The 23,666-nt window shown below is 38.3% G+C and overlaps 1 protein-coding gene across 4 annotated transcripts in view; it reads right to left on the minus strand.

Annotated features, from left to right (window-relative positions):
* Positions 1-23,666, minus strand: part of CDK14 (cyclin dependent kinase 14) — a 591,337-nt gene that overhangs the window by 515,149 nt on the left and 52,522 nt on the right. The window contains exon 1 of one of the 4 annotated variants that reach the window (XM_081243420.1): positions 19,496-19,640. The exons of the other annotated variants lie outside the window; for them this stretch is intronic. The gene's annotated coding sequence lies outside the window, so the exon portion shown is untranslated. Of the gene's footprint in view, positions 1-19,495; positions 19,641-23,666 lie in introns of those variants that run through there. 4 annotated transcript variants of the gene reach the window in all.

Genomic DNA, 23,666 nt, shown 5'->3' on the forward strand with positions numbered 1-23,666 from the left:
GCTGCAGCTTTCCTCCACTTCACTCTTATAATCAGCTAATAACAGAAGACCAGAAGCTTTGCTCCTAATCATTCAAACTAACGAATGTTTACACTCATTGCTGATTCACAGCCTTTCTGGCCCAACTGTTGACTCCGCCAAAGAGGCGCCTCCGTGGTCCAGCTGCTTGCCAGCCACACAGCTGGCACCACTGGGCATCTTCCTAACCCATTCCCCTGACAGCCTAAAACAACAACACGACCTGGAGTGGGGCACTAATGCATCAACCACAGAGACCTGACATTTCCAACACTCGCTCCCATCTCCCCTTTCCATAAACAAAGTGATAAACTCCTCCTATTCATATGAAGAAAGAACAGCTTCCAAGCAGTTCTTACCTTATGTATTCTTCCCCCATCACCTCGAAAATGCCAAGTAATTTAATGTTTTCCTCCTTAGTGAATACATGGAGGAGACCTCAGTAAAATGACTACCGGGTTAGATTCTGGAACCAAAACCATGATTTTATAAACCTTGCTCAATTTTCTTTAAATAAGCAGATAACAAACAGCCAACAACACAATAAGACAGTGTGAAAATGACTACAGGACTTGAACAACATAATTTGTCTGGAAAAAAGTATAAAATTAGTCTGAAATTGACTGTTACAAGCATCTTGAGTTTCACAGTAAGTTTTATAGGAACCCATAAATTTAGAGGGAAATTGGCAGGTAGGTGAATGACAGGAAATTATATTTCAGGGATCATTATTTGCAATTCTGACTGTTTAAACAAGATTGCAAACCACAGAGTTCACCAACTTAGAGCACAATACTCTCTTAGTGGGTATTCATAATGTCAATTAGATCCAGAAAGGTCTTTTCTTATTTGCTTCCAAAAGAAACAGTGATGTACCAAATTTAGTAGTACATCCTAAAATGTCTGCTAAAATTTCAAAATGGTCTATGTCGAAGTAAATAGAAAAGAAATTGTAAACTTGTACCTGTACACATCATTACATCTTTTCATTCTTCAGTTAGAAATTCTGAGCACATAAAAAACTTGATATATAACTGAATAAAAATTAGAAAGTATGGCAAGGCTAATTTCTTGCTTTTATTTGTGGCCCTGCCCTTTCCTACCCAAAGAACCTTGAAGGCATCCAGGCCTGGTCCTGGAGTTGCAGGTGCTAACCATGACCCCTCCCCTCCCTCTACCCAGGCTCTTCTCCCTCCACGCTCCTTCAAAAACACCAGGGCCTTTGCACTAGCTGCTCCCTCTGCCAGCACCTTTCCCTGACATCCCTACCACTCCTTCATGGCCTTCTGGCCATTTTTTCAGTGTCTCAGGGACACCCTCCCTGACCACTCCATCAAAAAGATAAGCACCCTCCCCAACCTCCTACCTCCCTTCCATGTTTTATTTTTTCTTCTCAGCAATTATTAATATCTAACATTCCACATAGATTATATATTTTGATTACTATGGCTCCTCCACTAAAATGTAAGCTCTATGAGGGCAGGGATTTGTGCCTGATTTGCTCACTATTCTACTTCCAATGCCTAATGAGTGACAGGCATATAGCAGGTGCTCAATAGATATTTCTTGAATAAATGAACAAATCTGCATAAAGATTGTCCTTAGATTGGTCTACCAGTTTGCCTTCTAGACAAGCTGTAAAGTTTGCTAACTCCACTTCACAGGACCTTTGCCTAGCCAAAAGTTCTTGATAGCCTCACCACTCACTCCTTCCTCTTCCAGTTTTCTTCTTCTTTCGTGCAGTCATTGTTTTAGGTCTTATTGAAAATGAACTTTCATTGTAAGCAACCTGAAATTGTTGGTGAAAGAAAGCAGGATATAAAGAAATCAATAAATAGAAGAAAGATCATGGTTGGCATGGAAGGTTTTCTCTCTGTGCCTTTTTGCAATTTTTGAATCTTTTTATAAAAGCTCACCAAGAGGTGGCTGATACGTAACTGATGTAGAAAACAGCTGATTTGTATATATGCTTACACATATAGAAAAGAGAATAAATTGCGTTGGTGCATTGAATGAGTTCTATTTCTGAGTGTAATTCAAGAAGGTGCTGATTAAAAATGAAGCGTAAAAACCCTTTAACAGAGTTACAGTTGGGATAGTTAGGGAGTTTGGCTGGTTATTTTATAGAGCACATCCCTTCCTATCAACTTCATGATACCCCCAAATTGGCTAGTGTTACTTTGTTAGCAATAGCCAAATTTATATTTCAAGAAAAAAGCTCTAAATAGTCTAGATCAACATTCACTTGGCATGGTCGGGGGAGCCTATATTCAGACCTTAAAAGCAAAGCATTCAAACAGATGAAAATAGTTAAAAGAAGTTTGAAAACAGAATGAATTAAGGCCAGCCTGGCCATACCAGATATCAGAATGTCTTATATGCCTACAATAAACAGCACAGTTTTGGGACAAGAACATACAAGCAGATAAATTGAAAATAATATCTCAAGGGGAAAAAAACCCTACTATATATATAAAAGGTTAATATATGGAAAAAGAAGGTTAAATGGACAGGATTCCAGGCTTTCTGAACCTCAAAGCCATCCCCAACCCCAAACCATCTCAGTATTAATAAGATCTACATTGTTGATAAGTCAGTATGGTTTCCCCACCACAGCCAAAAACACCACATAATGAGAATGAACTATACTCAATAAATGGGGCGCCCTAAAATTGACTATTGCCGGGGGGGTGGAGGGATGGGGGAGACAAGCCTATTTAAATCTTCTACACCATATATCAAAGTAAATCCCAGATGGACAGGGCTGGGCTCTACCTTCAAACTGGGGTGGCATGCCCCATCCAGGTGGGGAAGGATTGGTAAGAGAAGAGAAATGTCTGGGTTGGTTGCACAGCCAGACTGGGAGTGCAGGGAGGGGTCTTGGCCTGCCCCAGGAGGTCTGGAGCTGCCAGTGTGCAGGGTAGGAGTGGGCGGTGCTTCCTCAGGGGAGGCAAGTGTGTCACTGTGGTTTCTACCCACCATTTGTAAAACTGCTTAGACAAAATGATTTGGAAAAAGATCCTTGCACAAACCATAATTATGCATTTATGATATTTTCTTAGCCCTCTGAGAAGAGAACCATCCCTTAAACAGCTAAATCTAAGGGTTTAAACGTGTTTTACCTTCCCATTTCCAAGTATAAATATGGAAGTAAATTAAGCTGCTGAGGTTAGTCAATAGTTCGTTTCTCTTCTCACCTTGAACATGTCTTCATCTGCAGAAATTCATCTTTCATATTCTTCTAGAGGAATTTGTGGTCCCACCTTTCCTAACTGATTGGTCTTCTCTAGCTATGACTAGGCTCTCTCTATACTGACATGATTTGTTCAGGCTGAAACTACTAACCCAAACTCCGACAATCCCACCAAGTGATCCCCAGCCACTTCCATTAGCCAGAGGTCTCCCTCGTGATCCTACCCTGGTGGACCCATCACCCATTAACACATGATTGTGATTCAAAGGCTGTATATTTCTTCTTGCTACAGATAACCATATTCTTAAAAATACTGTTCCATCTTTGGAAGCAGCCCTTTCATAAGACTCATTCAAATTTTCCTTACAGTTTTATATCCCCCTTAATTATGAACGATAGGCCATCTCACTATGGAACTAGGGCCCAATACAGCCAACTTCGTTAAATGCCCAAATGTCAAAGAGTGTTTCCATAACTAAACATTTATCCCAATGCAATCAGAGTGATTGAACATTCTATAAAGGCAATAAGTGGCATGTATTTGGAGTGACAAACAAGCTGTTAATTCAGTTTATTAGATTCTTGGTATCTACATAAAAATAACTCTTAACTTTGATATAAATTTAGTGGATGCCAGAATACTTAAAAATACATCAGTTACAGTATTCCATCATTTTACTGGTGCAATCAGTAGTGACCATGAAAGCAAAGCAAGGATGTGTTACATAACAAATAAGGCCTGGTATTTATAGTTTTGTGATATATAAAAGATGGATTTGTGGTTATTCACATACAAATTATTCTCAGTGCAATGATGTGTGCTGGAATAATTATCATACTGAAGCCAGAAGACTTCTAGAGAAAATCTTAATAAGCACCATCTACTGTGTCTCTGGGCAATGAATTAATCAATTTTAAGAGTTTCTTCCAAATTCCATAGCTTTTAATATAATGAAATAAGCAATTTTCATAGCATCTATAAATAAGACAATAATTAATTGTTCTTTAAAAACTAGCCCAGAGGGCTTCCCTGGTGGCGCAGTGGTTGAGAGTCCGCCTGCCGATGCAGGGGACGCAGGTTCGTGCCCCGGTCCGGGAGGATCCCATGTGCCGCGGAGCGGCTGGGCCCGTGAGCCATGGCCGCTGGGCCTGCGCGTCCGGAGCCTGTGCTCCGCAGCGGGAGAGGCCACAGCAGTGAGAGGCCCGCGTACCGAAAAAAAAAAAAAAAAAACTAACCCAGACTTCAAAATATCATTTGTGTAGTAAAAATATACTGAGAAAACTTATGCAAAAATTTGTATTAATTATAACCCTAGAACTAACATTTTTTAAACTCTAGTAAAATATATGATTTCAACACTAAAAAGTCACCTTTCCACATAAAGCTCCACCTATTCTACTCCATTAATATCCAAGTTTTCTGTTCAATAGATGGATTAAAAAAACAAAAAAGCTTATCAAAATATAAATATAAAATAGCTCAGAAGAAAGGAGCAATAATAGAAGTTCATAGAAAAAAAAATTTAATTTTGTGCACCTGACAAGGTTTGGTAGTTTATGTGAACATGATTTATTTTATTTTGTTTCCCTAATAAAAAGGGGAAGGGTGGTATTAGAAAAAAGAAAACACATTGAGTGCTAAACAATAGTGATTATTATGATGGTAACAAAAAGTAGAGAGCAAAAACTAAGCTATTTTATACTGTGGCAAAAAACCAACAACATATAAAAAAAACAAAAACAGATTCTCATTCATTTTTGAAAAATTCAAATTTGAATGTGACCACATCTGTGAAGTGCAGTCTTCACTGATCCTTCCAGGATGAAGCCATCAACCCTCTTCCTTCTCCAATAATGGCTTCCCACAATGCTATCTAACACACTGAAGTCTATCCATGTGTTCACTTCCTCTACTTACTGCTCCTCTGTGCTCCTGGAGCATCACTAGCATAGAGCCAGCCCCAGTGTCTGATGGGAGAACGTCCTATCCCTTAGGCAGAGTGATATGATAAGAGTGTGAGAACCACTGTCTTGAAAGTGATGTGTCCGAAGGAACAAATTTAATAATTCCTTAAAAGGGAACCAGTTGAAAAGTTCCAGCTCCATAACTTCAACTAAAACCAGACTTCTGAATTTTTTATAACTCCTTAGAAGTAAATACACAATTTTTGTGTTATAAAAGGTCAACCAGAATTTAAACCATGGTAAGCTAAAATGTTTCTGACATCTTTGTTACAATAATTTCCCACTGACCTGTGTACTAGATCTGTGTAAAAATAAAATGTGTAAATAAATGCTTAGAGCAACATTATTCCTAATAGCCAAAAGGTGAAAACAATACAAATGTGCATCAACTGATGAATGGGTAAACAAAATATGATATATCTAAACAATGAAATATTATTCAGCCATAAAAAGGAATAAAATACTGATGCCTGCTTCAACATGGAAGAATCTTGTAAACGTTAAGAAAAAGAGGCCAGAAATATATAAATGTGTCCAGAATAGGGAAATCCATACACAAAGAAAGTATACTAGTGACTGCTTAGGGTTGTGGGGTAGGGCAGGGAGAGCCATAGAGGGGTGATAGGTAAAGCATACAAGGCTTCTTTTTGAGGTGATGCAACATTCTAAAATTGGCTAGGGTAGTGGTTGCACAACTCTGTGAATATACTAAAAACCACTGAACTGTACACTTTAAATGAGTGAATTGTATGGTATGTGAATTATATCTCAATAAAGCTATTACTTTAAAGAAAAATATAGGATTTTCTATATTCTTTTGCTCTATATTCTATATGCCTATATTCTTCTCCCCCAGCTTCACTCAGATTTCGCCTCTCCCAGTCACCTTTCTATACTAGGCCCAAGTAATTCCAAAAGATGTACTTTCCTCCCACTTTACTTATTCCCCAAAATAAACTACATTCGACGGTGAGTATAACTGACAGGGTATTCTATTTCCCAAGCTCTGGCAAATGGTTCCTGGACACCAAAGGGAACAGAATAATTTGCAGCTAGCTTAAACACAGTTGTCTTTTTGTGTCATCCTCAGTTTTAGACAGCAAACTTTTAGTGAATGTACGTCATGTTATTTCATTTTTCTTTTGACATACTACTAGTAAATGTGCCAAAGGAACTTCCTGTTTGTTAGGCTTAGAGCAAGTTTCATAACCACAATAGCGGCAAATTCACTAGAAACAATTCCATTGAGCATCAGGAAAGATATGAAAAAATAACCAGTGGTGTTAAATACCAAAGTCTGCTGGAGGAGAGGGAGGGAAGAGCATTATCACCCTTCCTCCCAAGACTCCATCAGTTGCCCCCTATTCAGCCACCCCAAATAACATACAAAATAAGAAATTATGGGCTTGCTATCCCAATGAAACTTCAAGCCTTGTCATCTTGACTGCTACACAAACAGATTTCCCCTTCTTTTCTTTGTTTTTTTAACATCTTTATTGGAGTATAATTGCTTTACAATGGTGTGTTAGTTTCTGCTTTATAACAAAATGAATCAGCTATACATATACATATATCCCCATATCTCCTCCCTCTTGCGTCTCCCTCCCACCCTCCCTATCCCACCCCTCTAGGTGGTCACAAAGCACCGAGCTGATCTCCCTGTGCTATACGGCTGCTTCCCACTAGTTATGTATTTTACATTTGGTAGTATATATAAGTCCATGCCACTCTCTCACAGATTTCCCCTTCTGAGCCTATTCTATATAAAGATTTTGAGTGCCTACTAGAAAGGAGCAAACATTAGCATCAACTTTTCTTAAGAAAAAAAAACTCTAACTTTATTTTCTCTGCTTACATCTTAATAGGTTCATACTTACCTCTGATAATCTTATTCGAAGCTACAGTGAGTCTGTACAACCTTCTTATTACAGAAGTTGCAGAGGGGAGGAGACAGTGGCTCAGTAAAGAAGATCAAAAAAATAATCTCCCGAGAGTTAGAAAAAAAGAATATGTAACTTCTAATAATTGCTTGATCTCAAATTCAGTATGCTGGAAATCCTGAATGCTGGAAATAGGTGTGCTGAGAATCTGCACAAGGACCACAGCTTCCCGCCTGATTTAACAGACACAGGGAGCACCATCTGGATGAAAGGTGGCAGCCATCCAGCCATTCCAGCGGAGTCTGGGTACCAAACTCAGAATGATGAAAACATCCAGCTGGCCATCTGCGAAACAAAAGGCTCATCCACATAAAAACCTCCCCTATTCTTTACTTTTTCCTCAAGAATTTTACTGCAAGCCCCACCAGCTTTTGTTCTTAAGGAAGTGATTCTTTCTTCAGAAGAAGCCTCAATAGGAGAAGATATGAAATAGAAGAAAGACTGCACTAAGAATAAAGAAACCAAGATTACAGTTCCTTCCCTGCTGTGTGACTTTGGATACATTCTATAGTCTATATGGGCTATAACTTTTTTCTCTGTGAAATGAATGAGTTGGACTGAATGATCTTAAGTCTACAGAGTTAGAACAACATAAAGCACATCCTACACTGGGCCTTTATCTCAAAAATACACTAAATAAAACATAATTAGGTTCTGAAAACTCAATGCCACTTCCCAAATTATGAATTTTCTAAAAACCTGCTAGGTTAGTTCCCACCTTCTCTTCGTGGCTGTTAGAAAAATGCCATGGTATGGCCCATCTGACGGTCAGTTCCATACCACTGATAAGAGTGTAACAACATGTCCTTCTTCGACAGCAAAATGAAAATGACTTCTTTAAGCCGCAGTGGAAAAATCGGTTTTGTTATCTACAGAAAGACTTAGCGAATGTCAATTCATTTTTCAACCCCAAATCAGTAATTATTTTTTGAAGACTTTTTCCAGTTCCCTAACCCCTCCCCAATAGTTGTGCTGTTTGCCTATTTTATTCAGATGTCTAATCTTGCATTTGCCATATATTTATTTATTTGTCTCTCTGTTTCCCTTCTAGGTTGTCAAGTCCACGAAGGCACAAAGCATCTCATATATATTGTGTCTTCAGCTTCTATCATTCTATCTGTGTCAGAACCACAACTCTTTCAGGTGCGAATCTAAAAAGGAATATACATGTATCTCATGTATTTGAAAGGTCCAGAAATAGTCTAAACTTCAGGCAAAGCTGGATTCTGCTGTTCAATGGATAGTTAAGATCCAATCTCTCAGCTCACCTTTCCTCATGTTGGTTTTATAAACAGACAGACACCCCTTTCTGGTGATAAGATATCAGAATTTCCAGGCTATACCAGTTAACTCTCCCACTAATTCCACGTATGTCTCTGACCCTTTTTGGGTCTGTATCCATCTCTGAACCAATCATGATGGCTCTAGAGATAAAATTCTCATTTGTCAAGTCAGTACAATTTGCCCACTCCTGGAGCAGGAGTATGTGTTGTAAGTTCAGCCTATAGACAGAGACTGTGGGAAGTGGACTCCACAAACCAAGTGCCATTTCCAAAAAAAGAGAAAGAGTAGGCAAGTAAGGTAAAAACACCAGATGTCTATTACAACTTGGTTGTTTGCTTAATTAAATGTAATCACATTTGTAATAAAGACTTTGTCCTCTCATATACTCTGATTATTCTACTCCCTAGTACACAAACAGATTCTAATAAATTATGTCATGATTAGCTCAGGATGGAGGAGTTGGAATGGGGGATGGGGTCCACAAGTACATTCAGGCAGAGGGAAAACAACTGTCTTTCTAGGTCACCCTGAAAGTTGAAACTAAAATTTTACTTTTAAAAGTGTGACCCCTTCCTTACATCATAAGTGAGCTTGAAATGTATCAAAGGCCTAACTAAATAAGAGCTAAAACTATAAAACTCTCAGAGAAAAACAGGCATAAATTTATATGACCTTGAATTAGACAATGGTTTCTTAGGTATAACACCAAAACCACAAGCAACAAAAAAATAGGTAAATTGGACTTGACTAAAATTTGAAATTTTGCTATTCAAAAGACACCATCAAGAAAGTGAAAAGACAACTCGAAGAATGGGATTAAATACTTGCAACTAATACATCTGATAAGGGACTAGTATTCAGAATATACAAAGAACCCTTGCAATTCAATAATAAAAAGACAAACAACCCACTTAAAAGCTAGGGAAGGATTTGAATAGATATTTTTCCAAAGAAGAAATACAAATGGCCAATACCCAAATGAAAAGCTGCTTAATATTTGTCATTAGGGAAATATATAAAATCAAAACCACAATGAGATACCACTTTGCACCCACTAAGATGGCTAAAATCTAACAGACAGACAATAAATAACAGGTATTGGTGAGGATGTGGAGAAATTGGAACCCTCATAAGTTGCTGATGGTAATGTAAAATGTTGCCATCACTTTGAAAACAGTTTGGCAGTTCCTCAAAAAGTTATATATAGAGTTACCATATGACCCAGCAATTCCACCCTTAGGGATATACACAGAAGAAATGTAAACATATGTCAAACAAAAACTTGTACATGAATGTTCATAACGGCATGTCTCGTAATAATCAAAACACAGAAACATCCTAAGTGTCCACCAATTGGTGAATAGATAAACAAACTGTGACATATCCATACCATGGGACATTACTCAGCCATAGAAAAGAATAAAGTACCAATACATGCTACAATGTGAAGAAACTTTGAAAACATTACGCTAAATGAAAGAAGCCTGTCATAAAAGACTACCTAATGCCCAGAATAGGCAAAATCTAGAGACAGGAATTAGATTAGTGGGGGGAGGAGAAAATGGGGAGTGACTGCTAATGAGTATGGGTTTCTTTGGGGGTGATAAAAAGGTGCTGGAATTAGGGGTGATGGTTGCATAGGTTTTTGAATATCCTACAAACCACTGAATTGGCCATTAAAAGACTGAATTTTATGTTATGTGCATTATATCTCAATATTTTTCAAAGTTTGAATATGGACTGAGTAATAGACATTACCAAGAAATTATTATAATTTTGATAAGTGCAACAATATTACTGCAGTAATGTAAGGTAATGTCCCCTTTTGTGAAGACGCACACTGAAACAGTGTAAGAGTGAAATGATATGATGTCTTGGATATGCTTTAGAACAGTTCAGCAAAAAAGGAGGGTAGACAATAAAGAAAAAAATGAAGCAAAATTTTAATAACTGTTGAATCTGGGTAATAAGTATACGAGAGTTTAACATACCCTCCTCTCTACTTTTGTGTGTGTGTGAAATTTTTCAAATAAAAAATTATTAGATGAGATTGTGATACAAATTTGCATTTCTTGAGGTTGGACTATGTGACAATTAGGCAAGCCATGACTTTAAAGGACCTGCACTAATAATGGTGTAAATATTGAAACACTGAAACCAAGTTGGGAATTCCATTCAAAGAAATGGACAATACTTCCATTACTTTGAAGACATTCTTTCCTAAGATATTTCCTCTTATTAAGCAAAACCATGTTGTAAGGCAAGATTTTCCCCAAACTACCTTCCCAGATCAGACTTTCCTCAAGACTTTAACAGATGTTCTCAAACAAGTGTTCCATTGTCAAATAAGTTTGAGAAACATTGAATCAAACAAAGCTAACGCATTTGCTACATTCTGAGTTGTTAATATGCTCACATGCACTGTGAGTTATCCCAAAGGAGCTATAATACGCCTCATTTGTGAAACTCCTGTAAATCCATTTATTTATATAGCACATCTATTAAGCTTATGAAATACTTACGTTGCAACCCTGGCAGAGAGACAGAATCACTTCTAGTGCCTGATATAAATACAATTTTCTCTGTTTTTTTAAGATCCACTTGAACCAGAGTTTATGAAATGCTGGTTTACAGATAAGAAAGTTTTTGCTTAAGAAAAGGTATTTGAGCTGAGTCTGGAAATCAGAGAAGCTAATCAGGCAACGTTATATTCAAGACAAAGGGAATAACAAGTATAGGGATGCAAAAGCAGGAAGCATTTGGGAACTGAGAGTAGCCCCTTGTTACTGGGAAACAGGAATATACAAGGGCAGGAGGGCTGGCAGAAGATGAGGTTGAAGGGGCAGGCAGGGGCCAGGCTGGGAGGGACTTTGCTAGGCTACTGAGTTTAACGTGTGAGCAGTGGAAAGCCACTGAATGACTAAACAGAGGAGTGATATGGTAAAACATGCAATTCCTTTCAGTGTCCCCAAATGCAGATGCACCCCCCCCCAATCATGATGATTTGCTCTGGATAAGTCATGTATCTATGTTAAAACTGATTTGCCAAATGAAGTAATTCCCCAGTCCACATTGACAATTATTCAAAATTCAGCCTAGGCACGATTCAATTACACAATACTACTACTGTTCCAACTCATCCTACTATTGGCTGCAAATGCAAAAATCTTTTAATGTGTGATTCTCCTGTATTGCACACATGGAAAATGGGTCTCCAAAAATCTCTCTTTTTTTTCTCTGATGCTTGTATTTCTAGAAAGAAGAGAAAGCTTCAAGGATATGCTGCAACTTGAAAGAATTTCCCCTCATTACTTAAAAGCTACTCTGCAGTCATTTCCCGAGTTGCACTTTCAATTATCGACCCAGACTGCAGCTGAGGTTAAAAACTGTCCCCTTACTGCGTGACTGGGAATTGTTTTTTAACTGGTTTGTTTGCCATCCTTTGTGCTCTTAAAAATAATCATCATCATCATCGCCATCATCATCAATTAAAAGTATTTAAAGATCTAGTGATTTAACATAAAGTCTGGATTTCGAGAGTTCCCTGATATTTTTATAGACCTGACAACACTGAGCTTGGATTTTTGCAGGATGTAATCAGCTAGAGATGAACATAACAGCAACCCTTTAAATAAGCCTTCCAAATACACCAAGCACCCACCCACCCTGCACTTGGCACATTCACATTCATGCAGTATGGATTGTGCTGCCTAGTTTCATTTTTATTACATAGGTTTATACTGACCTACATTTCATGCAAAAAAATTTAAGCAGTTTATCAAATTAAATACATAACATAGGATCATTAACAATAAAAACAATACCTACCAATTAAATGGAACAAGCAAATAGATTTTCCAGGCATCTGGTGAATGTAATTAGGTAAAATGCAGTAAGTAATTACTGCAGTTGAATCCTGACTTTGCCTGAGTAAAATATTTTTTTAACATCTTTATTGGAGTATAATTGCTTTACAATGGTGTGTTAGTTTCTGCTTTATAACAAAGTGAATCAGCTATACATATACATATATCCCCATATCTCCTCCCTCTTGCATCTCCCTCCCTCTCACCCTCCCTATCCCACCCCTCTAGGTGGTCACAAAGCACCAAGCTGATCTCCCTGTGCTCTGTGGCTGCTTTCCACTAGCTATCTGTTTTACGTTTCGTAGTGTATATATGTCCATGCCACTCTCTCCCTTTGTCCTAGCTTACCCTTCCCCCTCCCCATGCCCTCAAGTCCATTCTCTACATCTGCGTCTTTATTCCTGTCCTGTCCCTAGGTTCTTCAGAACCTTTTTTTTTTAGATTCCATAAATATGTGTTAGCATACAGTATTTGTTTTTCTCTTTCTGACTTCCTTCACTCTGTATGACAGTCTCTAGGTCCATCCACCTCACTACAAATAACTCGATTTCATTTCTTTTTATGGCTGAGTAATATTCCATTGTATATATGTGCCACGTCTTCTTTATCCATTCATCTGTCGACGGACACTTAGGTTGCTTCCATGTCCTGGCTATTGTAAATAGTGCTGCAATGAACATTGTGGTACATTTCTGTTTTTGAATTATAGTTTTCTCAGGGTATATTCCCAGTAGTGGGATTGCTGGGTCATATGGTAGTTCTATTTTTAGTTTTTTAAGGAACCTCCATACTGTTCTCCATAGTGGCTGTATCAATTTACATTCCCACCAGCAGTGCCAGAGGATTTCCTTTCCTCCACACCCTCTCTAGCATTTACTGTTTGTAGAAGTTTGGATGATGGCCATTCTGACTGGTGTGAGGTGATACCTCACTGTAGTTTTGATTTGCATTTCTCTAATGATTAGTGATGTTGAGCATTCTTTCATGTGTTTGTTGGCAATCTGGATATCTTCTTTGGAGAAATGTCTATTTAGCTCTTCTGCCCATTTTTGGATGGGGTTGTTTGTTGTTTTGATATTGAGCTGCTTGTAAATTTTGGAGATTAATCCTTTGTCAGTGGCTTCATTTGCAAATATTTTCTCCCATTCTGAGGGTTGTCTTTTCGTCTTGTTTATGGTTTCCTTTGCTGTGCAAAAGCTTTTAAATTTCATATGGTCCCATTTGTTTATTTTTGTTTTTATTTCCATTTCTCTAGGACGTGGGTCAAAAAGGATCTTGCTGTGATTTATGTCATAGAGTGTTCTGCCTATGTTTTCCTCTAAGAGTTTTAGAGTGTCTGGCCTTACATTTAGGTCTTTAATCCATTTTGAGTTTATTTTTGTGTATGATGTTAGGGAGTGTTCTAATTTCATTGTTTCACATGTAGCTGTCCAGTTTTCCCAGCACCACTTATTGAAGAGGCTGTCTTTTCTCCACTGTATATTTTTGACTCCTTTATCAAAGACAAGGTGACCATATGTGAGTGGGTTTATCTCTGGGCTTTCTATCCTATTCCATTGATCTATATTTCTGTTTTTGTGCCAGTACCATACTGTCTTGATTACTGTAGCTTTGTAGTATAGTCTGAAGACAGGGAGCCTGATTCCTCCAGCTCCATTTTTCTTTCTCAAGATTGCTTTGGCTATTCAAGGTCTTTTGCATTTCCATATAAATTGTGAAATTTTTTGTTCTAGTTCTCTGAAAAATGCCATTGGTAGTTTGACAGGGATTGCATTGAATGTGTAGATTGCTTTGGGTAGTACAGTCATTTTCACAATGTTGATTCTTCCAATTCAAGAATACGGTATATCACTCCACCTGTTTGGATCATCTTTAATTTCTTTCATCAGTATCTTACAGTTTTCTGCATACAGGTCTTTTGTCTCCTTAGATAGGTTTATTCCTAGGTATTTTATTCTTTTTGTCGCAATGGTAAATGGGAGTGTTTCCTTAATTTCACTTTCAGATTTTTCATCATTAGTGTATACGAATGCAAGAGATTTCTGTGTGTTAATTTTGTATCCTGCTACTTCACTAAATTCATTGATTAGCTCTAGTAGTTTTCTGATAGCATCTTTAGGATTCTCTATGTATAGTATCATGTCATCTGCAAACAGTGACAGCTTTACTTCTTTTCTGATTTGGATTCCTTTTATTTCTTTTTCTTCTCTGAGTGCTGTGGCTAAAACTTCCAAAATTGTGTTGAATAATCGTGGTGAGAGTGGACAACCTTGTCTTGTTCCTGATCTTAGTGCCTAAGTAAAATATGATTTCAGATTCTTTTTCCTCAAGTAAAAGATTTTAGGATTCCAAGATAGGGCTGAGCTGATCATCAACTGAGATTTACCATAATTTCCCCCCAAGACTAGAGTTCCTTCAACTAGCTTTAATCTTCAGATCCTTACAATTTCTCTCAAGCACAGAGCAGACTCCATATTTCTTTCATCTTGCCATGGGTTACCAATCTGAACCATGTAGGTAATGTCTAATAAAAGATAAAGGCCATAAATCATTTATGATTGGTAAACTTTATCACATGTGTTAAGTTCTGTTGGCTCTTCCTTTAGCTAACTCAGTCTTAATAGTCAATCCTCCTAACTGCTTTCAAAAAAGTGAAAGAAAACATTTTACACTGGATGTGTATATAGCTTTCATAATATCATCAAGCTGTGAAGCAACAGGGGAACTTGGAGAAATTATTTGCTCATGCTTTTTTGCCTTCAGGAGGGTGACTGTGATAATTCAGCATTATAATTATCAGATAAATCTAGCACAGAGTAAAGGCATCCAAAATTTCATCTAAATGTGGAGTTGGGGACTTCCCTGGTGGTGCAGTGGTTGACAATCTGCCTGCCAATGCAGGGGACACGGGTTCGAGCCCTGGTGTGGGAAGATCCCATATGCCATGGAGCAACTAAGCCCGTGCACCACAACTATTGAGCCTGCACTCTAGAGCCCACAAGCCACAGCTACTGCAGCCCGCACGCCTACAGCCCAAGCTCTGCAACAAGAGAAGCCACTGCAATGAGAAGCCTGTGCACCACAACGAAGAGTAACCCCCGTTCGCCACAACTAGAGAAAGCCCATACGCAGCAACGAAGACCCAACAATGAAGACCCAATGAAGCCAAAAATAAATAAGTAAATAAATAAATTTATTAAATGTGGGGTTGTCCATTTTCTGATGGAAACAGAAGAGTCACCTGGTCTCTCCCTGTGGTCTGGTGTTTTATAGAAAGATGCTTTTTCCTTTCCCTTGATTTGTTTCACAGTGAAGCTCAAACACTCTGCTCCAAGGGGTTAAATTTGTTGTAGATGTCAGATGGCCACAGGATAATGTCTAAAACCCTTCGGGTTCTGTGCCACATAAAGTTTAGAGATAATTTATTACAGTCCTTGCAAAAGTAGACAATCACGGAGGGAAAATGTATTCGTCTTGACCTATTTTCACAGTTCATCACATCTTGAACGCTTTTTAAAAGTATTCATTAGTTTCAGTAGTAGTACAATTTAGCAACTTCTGCTGACTTTAACCCTTCCTTACCCATTACTTCATTTGAAAGCTATTTTTTTTCCTACTTTCCGCTAGACTGTAAACTCCTCAAGGGCTAAAACCAAGTTTGTGTCATTCATTATTATATTCCCAGAATCCAGCATAGCACCTGCCATAGAATGCATAATAAATACTGAATGAATGAATGTTCCTTAAATACTATTAACAATATAATTTTAAGCAACATTCAGAGAAAAAGATGTATTTAGAAAGTTTTTAAGCAAAATATGAGAAATAAAATGTAAAAATTTATTACAAAAAAAATTTAGAAAATACTATATTTAAAAGCACTCCAGATTGAGAATGTAAACACTTTCTCCACTGGCTCCAGACTCTGTAACTGTAAAAACCCAATAGTCTTTAGAAAGCAATTTCTATTCTGCAGAGAAAAGCTTCTATAAAGTGCAAGCATTACCAAGGAGCTCCTGAACCATGAAAATGACAGAAATTTGGTTTTGTTTTATTAAAGGTGACTAAAGGTTGCAATGAATTTTTAGAGGGACTTTCTGAATAGAAGACTATGGCCAAAAATCTTACACAGAAATTTTGCTATTAACAAGTCAGTGACTGAGAATATCTCTAGTTTCTTACACTAAAACAACAGAGACAAAGAAACAACGTCTTCTCAGAGATCAGAAGCAGAAAGCACTAACATAGAGGTACTAAGATTAAAAATAGTGACTGAGAAAAAGAAAGCTGAAGAGGGCAGGTTCTCAATATGCTGGCAGAAGAAGACCCACTCCCTGCTTACTTTATTGAACTTTTCCATCAACATCAACAGTTCCTTCCTGAGAAACTATTACACACTCAGTATCAAGGTGAGTGTGATCCAAAATAAGCACAAATCTTTTTTTTTTTTTTTGGCTGTGTTGGGTCTTCATTGCAGTGCGTGGGCTTCTCATTATGGTGGCTTCTCTTGTTGCGGAGCTCAGGCTCTAGGCTTGCGGGCTTCAGTAGTTGTGGCATGCAGGCTCAGTAGTTGTGGCACACGGGCTTAGTTGCTCTGCAGCATGTGGGATCTTCCCGGACCAGGTATCGAACCCATGTCCCCTGCACTGGCAAACAGATCCTCAACCACTGCGCCACCAGGGAAGTCCCCAAAATAAGTACAAATCTTAATGCTCTTTCTCAGAGAGAGAAAGTGGATACATGACAAACTTTTTAAATAATTCAAGACAATATACATGAAGTGAAAGGAAGCGAGGCAGGTGTGTTATAGCTTATATGAAGAGAGATTTATGAAAGTTGGAGAGTAATGGGGGAAGGGGGACATCATAGAAGAAACAGAACTCCACCTGAGTGTATGGGTGTGTGTGTATAGACATTCCACTCAATGCAAAGGGAACAAAAAGCACCTGCCACCTGTGTGCTAAGGCTGGTTTCACATCCATTTCCTCTAACCTTCACAACCTCGTAAGCATATATCCCCTTAGCAGATGAACAAACTGAACAGGTGGCGTGAGATGAATCAGTTTGCATGGCTAGAAAGTCAAGGAGCCCAGACTGAAATCTACAGTTATCTGGTGCCAAGGTCTCTCCCCTCCTCAACCTCCTAATACAAACAAAGTCTCAAGATGACTGTTTAAGCTTCTCTACAGATACTTCCTCTCTTACACATGGGTTTTAAAAAATTAAAAAGAGGGCTCCCCTGGTGGCGCAGTGGTTGAGAGTCCACCTGCCGATGCAGGGGACACGGATTCGTGCCCCGGTCCGGGAAGATCCCACATGCCACGGAACGGCGAGGCCCGTGAGCCATGGCTGCTGAGCTTGCGCGTCCGGAGCCTTGCTCCGCAATGGGAGAGGCCACAGGAGTGAGAGGCCCGCGTACCGCAAAAAAAAAAAAAAAAAAAAAAAAATTAAAAGGAAACTTTCAACACATAATCCTATCAGCTCATGATTGCATAGCACCTACTCTATGCCAAACGTTGTAGTAAGTACTTGACAAGTATTCACGCACAGCATCCTTGCATCTGTATGAGGACGGAAATATGATTTTTCAGATTAGAAAACTGAAGCACAAAGAGCTTAACTAACCACCCGAGGTCACTCTTCTATTAAGTGACAGGGCCTTTTATAAGCATACTCCACACCATTCCCATAAAGTGTTCAAATGAGAATAACCTCAATTGCACAGAGGGGCTCCATAAATAACCCCTGGCAGGTCTCTGGCTTCTCCAAGGGCACCTAACCCAGGAGAGAAATGAGCAGGACTTGCGTTTCCCTGGCACAGCATGGCCTGAGTGCTGGTTGAGATTCTACCACCCATCAGTTCTGTCACTTTTGCACAGTTATTTAGCTTCTCAAGGTCTCAGCTTTGACACCTGTAAAATGAGGAGCTTGTGATAAATGATACCAGAATTTCTTCCAGTTCTAAACTTGTCTGTGGTTTAAATCAACCAGACTTTGCTTTATACCAACACTCCTAACTACCAAACATGTGAAAAAGAAAAAAGAAGGAAGGAAGGAAGGAAGGAAGGAAGGGAGGGAGGGAGGGAGGAATCAGGGCATAAACGGTGATCTAATTAGTGGATGAGTAAAGACAAATTCACAATAACCTATACGAACAAAATGTATCATCCTGGTTCCAATCACCCCAAAGTTAATAGAGTTATTTTTCTAACCTCTCTAAGTTAGAATCACAAACTTAAAGTATTCCTCAAAGTACCTAGAAAACTGGTTAAAATAAAGAGAACACAAACTTTTTGTCCCGAGTGAAGTGACCTCATGGAGATAAGTGCCAACATTTCTTACTCCTTTGTGGAAATACAATTTTGTTTTTCTTTCCTGGAAGTGTTCTAAGACTCTTACCAGACACAGCTCTAGCAGATAGCATATTTAATCCTTGTGCAATGCAGGAGAGTGCTTTGCAGACTCCTAGGGCAGCTGTTGCAGCTGCTCGACCCCGCCTGGAGCAGCTGGAGGCAGGGCTGGCCTTGTTGTATGAGAAATAGCAGCCTCTTACACAACCATCAATACATTTATAACCTCACAGACCTTCGAGAAGGATCGATCCCAGCAACAACGGCTGTAGGAACACAAATCAGGCTTACAAGTGAAGAATGCTTAGTGAAGTCCTAGCACATAAGGGTTAGAATTCCTTTAAACCAGTCACCAGATGACTTACAGTGATAAGACATGTCATAATAACCTGGGTGATAACAGTGAGAGTTTGGGTTAATGCCAAACCAGACGTGGAAGGCACGTGGGTTATCTGAGTATTTGGAGTTCAAGACCTTGTCCAGTTAAAGGTCCAATTTCATCCATAAGACCAGGACACATTCCAAAGAACTTGTAACAACAGGTTCTAAGAACAAAACTAAGAGTCAAATTCAGCACTAGGTCCGCCTTTAGCAGCTGTGCAGCCTATGTTCTGCACAATTTCAGAGGGTGCACTTTACATAAACTATCTAATAAATATTGTCCCCTGGAGTTGTGTACTGCAGTGGCCCCATTCAGCACACTTCTAAAATAGCAACAAAGCCAGAAAAAGAGCAGCAGCAGCCACGAGCACCTTTAGCCAACAGAAATTTTGCAAAATACATCAGTTCTTAATTTCACCTTAAGAAGACCTCAATAGGCAAATCTTGGCCTCTCGAGTTTTCACAGGATTCCTGTAGCAGACACAGAATTCAATTTACCTGTGTCTCAACATTCTATCATGTAAGGTTTCAGAATCCTTGGAAAATGACTCAATGACCAATGTATGTTCCGTCTCTAGGTGCCAAGTGGTATGGCTGAGGGCACCTCAGGCAGTGGCTTTACTCCATGGTTTTGCCAGTTTCCACTTCCTTAGACTCAGGAGCCACTGTTTTGCAGCTGGGCTGTAAAACAACATTCAAGAAACATGAGCATTGCCTCCTAATTGGTACATTCACCAGAGACATAAGGGTAAAAGTTAGTGTGCATTTCCCCAGTGGGCCAAATAGTCCAATTTCAGTAAATCAATCCAGCTAGGAGAAGGTCATCAGAACTTATGGAAAAGTCTAAACCACAGAACATGTTATAAGAAAAGTTATTACTTTTACATTGTCTGAAGGATTCAAACTAGGTTTTTGAAAGTCCACTGAATTAATTATAATTGTTAAACTGCAAACTAGAAAGAAAATATGCACCTGTCTGTATTGTATTGAAGATATATATATATTATATATCAATATGTGTTACGTTACCTGCTAGTCTGAAAGATCTCTGACGCCAGACATTCTCTTATATCTCCCCACTGCATTTAGCACAGTGCTAGGAACACATTAATAATAGTCAATACTTAATGAGTGTTTATCAGGCATGAAACACAGATCTAAGCATTTTACATTCAATCCTCACAGAAATGCTACGAGGTAGGCAAAACTGTTGTTCCCACCTTACAGAACAAGAAACTGAGCCTCAGAGAGGTTAAGTAATTTGCCCAAGCCACAGAGCTAGTCAATAGTAGAGCCATATTTGAATCCAGGGAGTCTGATGCTAGAATCTATGCTCTTAGTCATCACACTATTCTTTCTCAACATTCTACATACTCAATAAATGTTGCTGGAATGCTTATGTACGGGTCCTTCATTACAGAAGTACTTTAAACCATTATCTTCTCCTAAATATGTTAAACATTCACTTTATGTCATTGATGCTATTAATTTCTTGGAAAATCCTATCTAAAGTTCAATCCTTACCCAATATTTCACAAAAACTTCCTAATTAGTGGAGTGCAAACTAATGAGGTTGTGCTTTTACTGTAAAGAGTCAATTCAGTGTTCCTTCTGGTAAAAAAAAGAAAAAAAAAATGTACCATTCTGGTGAGTGATGTTGATAATGAGGGAGGCTATGTGTGGATGGGGGGAGGGGGAGTGGTTTGTGGGAAATCTCTGTAGCTTCCTCTCAATTTTATTGTAAAACTAAAACTACTCTAAAAAAAAAAAATGTTTGGGGGAAAAAGAGTCAATCCAAAAGATTTACAAACACACACTGTCCCCAGCTCCAGGATTCCATCCCCTCCAAGGACCCCAGACTGCTGAGCTCTTTCTGAACTACTGAAACTTTCCCACAGCCCTCTGTAACATTCGTGGAGCCTTTTCTTCATTTCTGCTTTATATCATTATTTGCATAAGCTCCTTGAAGACAAGAACAACATATACAGGGACTTCCCTGGCGGTCCAGTGGTTAAAGACTCCGAGCTTCCACTGCAGGTGGCACAGGTCCGATCCCTGGTCGGGGAACTAAAATCCCACATGCCACAAGGTGCAGCCAAAAAAAAAAAAGAACGACAACAATATATACACTTTTATGGTCTCCTTAACACCTAGCATACCAAAATATATAGTAGAAAATATTTGGATGAAACAGGGGAAATCGAAGCAATATCACAAGTGTGAAGATTCTTATCACAGGACTTTTTTTTTAACCAACTGTACTGTAATGCAGGGCAATATTCTTGCAGGCCAGAGTACTTCATAACCTTATTTTAATAAGATTATTTCTGGCAACATTCACAGAGTTAAACTACGTGTATTTTTAAAGAGTAGTTTCAGACTTCTGTCATCTCAGCAAGAAATGTCTATTTACTGAACCAAAAAAAAGCTATGTTGCGTTACAATTCTGCTGTTTCTTGCAGACAGATCAGCAGGGAGGCATGCAGTCCAACCCTTTAGGGTCTGAACATAATAATGCCTAGAAAATGCCATAAACTAACAGAGATTATCCCCAGCTATCGTTAATACTCAAAAGTGCAGAATCTTATTTCAACTGGTGTTCTACCAACAATCTGTAGACTCCAGTTGTCCATATTACATTAGGACCACACTTATAGAAATACCAACATATATATATATATATGCACACATATATATTTTCAAATGTTAAAAAAGACATAAGAAGGAAGACTGTCATGCATTTTTAAAAATCTCAAATGTATGTGCAGAAATCTGAAAATAAGTATTAATTATTTTTATAAATATTTTACCTGGCACTAAAGGAGAATACGAGATACACTATTATTGTTGTCTTGAATCTAAGTCCACTGTAACCCTAATTCACTAGTGGATAGAAACCACAAGAAACAATAAAGAATCAAACACATTTATCAAAAAGGAACCACCCCTACCTCAGAAATGCTAAACACAGTTACCACATGACCCAGCAATTCCACTCTTAGGTATACACCCAAGCAAAATGAAACCATATGTCCCCACAAAAACTTGTACATGAACACTTAGAGCAGCATTATTCATAACTAAAAAGTGGTAACAACCGAAATCTCTACCAACTGATGAATGAATAAACAAAAGACATCATATCCATATAATGGAATATTATTTGACCATAAAAAGGAACTAAGTACTGGTACTGACATACTTCAACAGGATGAACCTTGAAAACATGTTAAATGAAAGAAGCCAGTCACAAAGACCATATAGTGTATGATTCCATTTATGAGAACTCTCTAGAACAGGGATATCTATAGAGATAGAAAGTAGATCCCTGGTTGCGAGGGGCTGGAGGGAGGGGAAGATGGGCAGTTTCTGCTAATAGGTACAGGGCTTCATTTTAGGGTGATGAAAATATTACAAAACTTCAATCCAATCATAAGAAAACAGCATACAAACCCAAATCGAGAGACTTCTACAAAATAACTGATGCTACAGTTTGAACCAAAATTAGATCCTGTGACAAAAGAGAGCATGCTTCATGCACTAGTTGTATGACTTCTGCCGCAATACTTATGCTCCCTGGGCCTTGCTTTCCCGACAGTAAAACAGGAGCTCACAGGGTTGTTATAAGTTGTGAAAAGTAAATACCCAGTGACATCTCCAGCACAAAGTAAACAGATGCTCAATAAATTTTTATTTTTGTTGTTGTTGTTAAGTATGCCAGGACGTTAAGATAAATTAAAGACGAGCCTTTAGCAACCAAATGACTCACTTGAGCTGTGCTGTCCAATACAGTAGCCACTAGCCACATGTGGTTATTTAAATCTAAACTAATTAAAATAAAAAATTCAATTCCTCAGTTCCAGGAGCCACTTTTCACGTGCTTAATAGTCACAAAAGTCTAGTAAGTACAGTAACAGCACAGATCCATAAAAATATCAGAAGATGAATTTCTGTAGATATAGAACGTGATTATCATCACTGCACTAGAGACCTGAAGACACTCCAACGAACACACATGTTAAACTTAAAAATAAATAAATAAACAAACAAACAAACTTTACATCCAGCTTTAAACTTTCACATTTAGCCTAAAACACTGTAAGCATCAACTACAAAAAGTTGTCTCAAGACAATTATAAGATGGAGGGAAAATTAAGTTAAGGGATGTTCACAGAAAATATTTGCAAAATATATTTCAAACTAGAAGAAATAATGATAAATCAAACTGCAACCAAAGTCCTTATCACAGTTGAATGGTCTGGGCTGTTAAATAAGCACTTTACAAGTGTGAAAGTACGACAGTCTACTATTATTACAAAATGAAAAGGAGAAGGAATAAAGTAAATGAGCAACAGTGATCTCTGAAATCAACTAAATGTTTGTGACACCAATTTCTCATACATAAATTACATTTTTTAGAAAATATTTTAAATACCTATTTCTCTGCAACTATTTCCAATTCATTCTATCAGTTGATGTCAACATAAGGAGGCTTAAATCTCCAAGAGATGCTGTGTCATATTTTTAAATACAACAGTATTTTAAAATGCTTTAAAAACATGGGCTCATCCACCTTTATAATATCCCCAGGCAGCAGAGAGGCTTGGTACTCTTGACAACACAAAAAAGTTGAAGTGATTTCCCTGACATTATACCATTCAGACTTTGG

Source organism: Mesoplodon bidens (genome assembly GCF_964165515.1).
Source record: "Mesoplodon bidens genome assembly, chromosome: 9".
NCBI classification, from domain to species: domain Eukaryota; kingdom Metazoa; phylum Chordata; class Mammalia; order Artiodactyla; family Ziphiidae; genus Mesoplodon; species Mesoplodon bidens.